Source organism: Nerophis lumbriciformis, linkage group LG16, assembly GCF_033978685.3.
Source record: "Nerophis lumbriciformis linkage group LG16, RoL_Nlum_v2.1, whole genome shotgun sequence".
NCBI lineage: Eukaryota > Metazoa > Chordata > Actinopteri > Syngnathiformes > Syngnathidae > Nerophis > Nerophis lumbriciformis.
Genome location: NC_084563.2, coordinates 22,655,749 through 22,662,098, shown reverse-complemented (window position 1 = coordinate 22,662,098; position 6,350 = coordinate 22,655,749).

The following is a 6,350-nucleotide window of genomic DNA, read 5'->3' as shown; positions in this document are numbered from 1 at the left end:
AAACCATGTGTCCTTTATCATAGCTACACGTATGACAAAAAAGGAGGTGAAAATCAGTGGTATTCAGTGAGGTAAGATGAATTAAATGCGCTGACAGTTCATTGTTCCTGTCAAATGAATTGTACTGAGTGGAGCGGTTCACCACTCCAAGATGGCGGCCACGCGTCTCATCTGCGCCAGTAGGCAGTAGCGCTCGATGCTGCGTCTACTTATAAGATGTCTATGGTTATAACGTTAGCAGTGAGTTTGCAGCCTCACTGATTTAACTACACAGCAAATAAAATTCACGTTACTTAGCCAATAAACGTTATCTTACATTCAAAACGTATCCTTCTTTGTGCAACTTCAAATGTCGAATAAAGTTGGAAGTTGTTGCGTCTCCGTCTGTAATATTCAAACTGCGTGATTTGCATACGGCAATTCGTTTTTTGTTGACCAAGTCGTAGTTTTTATACCCGAACGAAACCAACTTTGGCATAATTGTTTCTCACTGGCACGTTGTTTGACAACTCTTCTTCATTGGTTGTACTGCAATTTGATTGGATGAATGCTGTGTGATGAAAACAACATAGATCTAATTTGATTGGCTGTTGTACTGAGAGCACACCAGCTGACAGGAACAACACGCTGATCGACACAGACGAAGAAAATGGAAGATTCGGAGCGCTCCCAAATAACTTTTTAAGCTTTGGATTTTGGGGAAAGTGGCAAGTCATGTCAAGTCAAAAGGCTCAAGTCCAAGTGAAGTCACAAGTCATTGATGTTAAAGTCTAAGTCGAGTTGCAAGTCTCTTTACATTTTGTCAAGTCGAGTCTAAAGTCATCAAATTCATGACTCGAGTCTGACTCCAGTCCAAGTCATGTGACTCGAGTCCACACCTCTGCAATATACACACTGCAAGTATATATATAATGTACCGTATTTTCCGCACTATTAGCCGCACCTAAAAACCACAAATTTACTCAAAAGCTGACAGTGCGGCTTTTAACCCGGTGCGCTTTATATATGGATTAATATTACGATTCATTTTCATAAAGTTTCGATCTCGCAACTTCGGTAAACAGCCGCCATCTTTTTTCCCGGTAGAACAGGAAGCGCTTCTTCTTCTACGCAAGCAACCGCCAAGGTAAGCACCCGCCCCCATAGAACAGGAAGCGCTTCTTCTTCTACTGTAAGCAACCACCCGCCCGCGTAGAAGAAGAAAAAGCACGCGGATATACCGTACGTTTCATTTCCTTTGTGTGTTTACATCTGTAAAGACCACAAAATGGCTCCTACTAAGCGACAGGTATCCGGTTCATGAAAAGACGCAATCTCTCCATCCGCACACGGATTACTATTTCACAGCAACTGATATTCCTGTGAACCGCACTGTGGATACAACGGGAGCACGTACGGTGAATATTCGCACCACAGGGAATGAGAAGTCATCCTTCACTGTGGTTCTAGCTTGCCATGCTAATGGCCAGAAACTTCCACCCATGGTGATATTCAAAAGGGAGACCTTGCCAAAAGAGACCTTTCCAGCCGGCGTCATCATAAAAGCTAACTCGAAGGGATGGATGAAGAAAAGATGAGCGAGTGGTTAAGGTAAGTTTAAGTTTACGCGAAGAGGCCGGGTGGCTTTTTTCACGCAACTCTGTCCATGTTGATATACGTATGTTTGTGATTGCACATTTGCGTACATTTTGGGAGTGAACAGAGTTGTTAGAACGCTGGTTTTTAATATATTATTAAAGTTTGACTGACCTATCTGACTGTTTTTTTGACATTCCTTTAGCGCAGTTAGAAGCGGCTTACAACACCGGGCGGCTTATAGGTGGACAAAGTTTTGAAATATGCCGTTCATTGAAGGCGCGGCTTTTAACCCAGGGCGCCTTATGGTGCGGAAAATACGGTAGTAACAGACACCTTCATAACAATATGTAATATGTACAATATACACACTGCAAGTATATATATAATGTAGTAACAGACAGCTTCATAACAATATGTAGTATGTTTTATATACACACTGCAATAACAATGTCGCTACAGCTCTGTTATTTAACAGGTTACGGAACATAATTGAAGTATTGTTGGCGTTTTTTTGAATGCATTTTGAGTGATTTAGTGGTAGAATTGATCGTTTCCATTATCTGCATTGCTAGCAACCAAGAACAAGCCAATCTTTATATGTTAGAAAGCGAAAAAAAACAACACTTTTGACTTCTTGTCTCTCATAATGACTGCGAACGATAGGCAAAATTCCCACTAAAAAGTGCAGTTCCCCTTTAAAAGGCATGCACAAATCGGGAACCTTCGCCAGATTATTGTCAACACCGTTGCTATGACTAAGAATTTATTTGAAGTTGTCAATATTTAAAGTAAGACTGCTTCGTCCCGTCTTTGGTCACGGCTTTTGACCTCCTGCTTATTGGGTACTTTTTGCACCGTGATTCAATGTCACCCTGCCTGAATCCTGCCTTGCTCGCTGCCCAGCCTTTCCCTATCCACAAAGTCACAAAGTCTCTAAATACATTCTTGTGGTTTTCCTACAACGAGGTTTCTGCATTTTGGAGTTCGGTTCCCAAATTCAAGTGTCCTGCCCTGACGCTTGCAGGATTTGATTTTACCCAACATGTCAGGACCACGCCCACTCCCTCACTCCAGAGATCCTCATCTCCAGTCTATTAACTACACTCAGCAGTCTGCTCATCTGCTCATTGCCTCACAACCAATCAGACTCTGCCATCCCACACTCCACACTCACCTGTGACTCATTACCAAACATCTACCTGTATATGTATACCATCCTCAGCCCGGCTGCCTCAGGCAGTATTGTTTGACTTTGAAAGACTTTAGCCTGACCACACGGTCCTGTCCGTTTGTAGCAGTTACCTTGAGTCTTTGTTTGTTGCTGAACTATTTGTTGCCTTTGACTACGTTTTTGCCTACTCTCTTGTACCTTTGCTTGAACTACAGTAAAACCTTTGAAACCTACGCCTGCATCCAAGAATGTTGTACACAACAGCATTCAAAGTTTGACTTTTCGGGGCCTAATGTGTTACGGCTCAAGCACCTGCCGCCACACATTCAGCTGTGTGCTCTTCTGAGCGTGTCCTGCGTTCCAGTGCCAGAACGTAGCTACTTGTACCTGTACAGTAAGCCTACACGTCTCTAGTTTTCCTCGCCTATGTGCTTCTTCGCTCTCTGTGTTTCCCCTCCTCTGTGCTCATCGTGTCTTGTCCTGTGTCAACATCCTGCAGCTCCGCATCATTCCCTGGTTTCTAGCGGTGTGTCTCGTCTCCCCGGATCCCCTCTGGACTTCCTACTGCCTCCCCGGATCTCGACCTCTCGCCTGCCCCCTGGACAACGACGCCTCGCTCCATCCCCTGACCACTGGCAGGGGATGGAGGCAGGCTCGGAGGTCCGGTAACACTCAACATATAATCGCTTCACATAGTCACACCACACGGATTTGGATTAATTACACACATCATTCTTTTGTATTAAGAATGATGTGTGCCGTCTCCTTCTCCGCTGTACCGTTACATAATGTGTCTTTGTGAAACAGATGTTCATAAAGATGCGCCAATATTATCTTGTCATGTGACACGTCATGAGTTAGTTAACTGATTTTGCTTTTATTTTGGACCAAAACCTATTCCAAAGGGACACCCTTTTGGCTGAAAGGCCTTTTGAATGATTGTTAAAATAATGGGTGGATGTTTACTGGTTTTCAAAATTTAATTATTTCATTTTGTTACCAAAGAAAATAAAATTATCTTGTTTTTTTTGTTGTTTTTTAGCAAAATCTAGCATAAATATCACGTAGATTTTTGATTTATCAGCGCACAAAAATAATATAAATATAACAGAGACAATACAACAATTGTTCATACTTTAAGTGTCACATACCGTCTGATAACGATGGTAACTTGACTGGTCACAGAGTGCTGAACATTTTCAAATTGTCTTGCACTCTTCCCAGAACCAGAACCCTCCGTGTCTGTTGTCTCGGAAGTCCAACCTGGACCACCCGTGAAGTTGCAGTGCTCAGCCCTCTCCCACTCTGGGAATAAAACCTGTCAGGATGGACCCAAAGTGTCCCGGTTCAGAACTGGACCAGGCAGCGTCCATCCCAGCTTTGTTTTCACTCATGACGAATGCAAGAAGATCAAAGATAACTCCACGCAGAATTGCTTCCACACTTTCTCAAAGACCCTCAGCTCCTCCGATGCTGGAATTTACATGTGTGCTCTGGTCACATGTGGGAGGATTTTCATGGGAAATCTAATAAAAGTCAACATTAAGGGTGAGAATTTATTAATCTGTCTTGACTTATTCATCATTAATGTTTGTTGCCATGAATACTGACAGTTTGTTTTTTTAATCACAACCGTTCAGATTCCAGCAACTGTGATTCAAACAAGTATGTTATCTTTGTTTTGAGTGCTTCTTTGGTCTTAAACTTCATCATGTCAGCTTTCCTCATCAACACGTTCAGGACAAACATCAGTTTTTGCTGCAAAGGTAAGAAAAAAGCGCATTATCAATCATCATTAGGTTGTTGCTTTCTTATTTGTCTTCAATTTTTCAGCTGGTCCACAAACACTCGATGAAACGTTCAGTCACATCCAGCAGGTAAAAAGAAGTTTGTAGAAACTTTTTGTGCATCTTTGCTTGGTTTTCAGCTTCTTCTCATGTCTCACATGACTTGTTTCCTTAGAGAGACGAGGACTCTTTGGTTTATTCCATGCCGACCATTGTCTCCAGGAAAACTGACAAGGCGAGGCAGACAAATATGAGGGCATCAGAAGAATTCAGCACGTACACTAGCGTGTGTCATCATGACTCAATCCTCACCACACAACATTAAAATGTGTTCAGATACACATTCTGTTAATAATACACATTCTCATACTTTTTTCCCTGTAAGAACATGAAAATGGAGACACAGAGATGAGGTAGGAATAAATAAGCTCTGCTTCTTCCTGCTCCTTTTCGGACTTGTTGATTTTATGTGAGTGTAAATGTGATGTTCTTCAATGTATCTTGTTTAAATAAATATTCCCAATACTGCAAAAAGGCTTTGGAAATTATTTTAAAAGTGTTATTGTCCTTTTTAAAACACTCTTTGAAATTCTTGGAAATCTAAATTATAAAAGCAATGTTTTTTTCTTTTCATCTTTATAAAAACATTATTGTTGCCAGGCTTTTTCTTTGTCATATGTTGGAACCACGACCAAGAGGACCTTGTGATTTATTGTGATTTTCAAGTAACCTGAAGCAAGTAACAGCAAATGTAATGTGGTGAAAGATGTGAGTAGTAGGTCTAGCCATGAAAACTAATGAAAAACTTTGTACTTTTGTGCTGACTGCCAAGATAAATATCCACCATGTTTAATTCTAACATCACTATCCAACATTCATGTGTATGCTGATGATAATGCAACACTTCTTACTGCAAACTGTAAACAAAAAGTATTGGACATGTTTCAGTATTCCTGCTGTATGGAGTCGTTGCAACAATGAAGTTGAAACACACTTGGAAAGGAAGAAAAAGTCCCTCTAAGTGTACACTTTTTTTATTTTAAAGATCAACCTCAACAAGTTGGTTTGAGAGACTTTTAAGTGTGTGTGACAGAGAAAGAGTTACAGACTGAGACACAAAGGGCCTGATCTACTAAAAGTGTGCATGTTAAGCTATGTAGCTTTACTACATTTTCCAGTAATTTGACGGTAGCTTCTCTGCTTTTTTTAACGAGTAGCTTTTCCTGAAGCTTAGCTGCTTTTAGACCCATGTAGCTAGGTAGTGGTGTATCTTTGTTGGTCATGTGATGGGTGATGAGCCAAGAAGACGCCAACAAGAAATCGTCGAACAAAAAGCTTTATTTGTTTCATCGAGCCTCAGACTGAAACTGCAGCTTCCAGGAGAAAGAGTATGGGGCTGATTACTCTTCTGATGTCCTCTCGGACCACTGTCCTTAAATACCTTTAACACAATGACCCCCACTCTTTGTAACTCTAGCCTTGAAGTGGGCCAGTCTTGACAAAGCTCAGTTTGTTGTTTGGCCAGTCAATCTTTCCCTGACATTATTCCTCTGATCAGTTTGAGTCGGGTGACCTCCGACCCCTATCCTCTACTCCTACCTGTGGGGGCTTCCCGCCAGATGTTGCTAATGTATTTACACTTCTTCCAAACCTGCATTCCTTTAAGATTCCAATTGTCATGGGGGCAAGAGCCACCACTCTCAAGAGAGCTTGTGATAGACATCTGCACCCGAATCTAACTAAGGGCATATTTCCTTAGCAGAATAATCCTCTAAAGGATGCCGTGACCAAATACAAACACATGCTAGTTCACA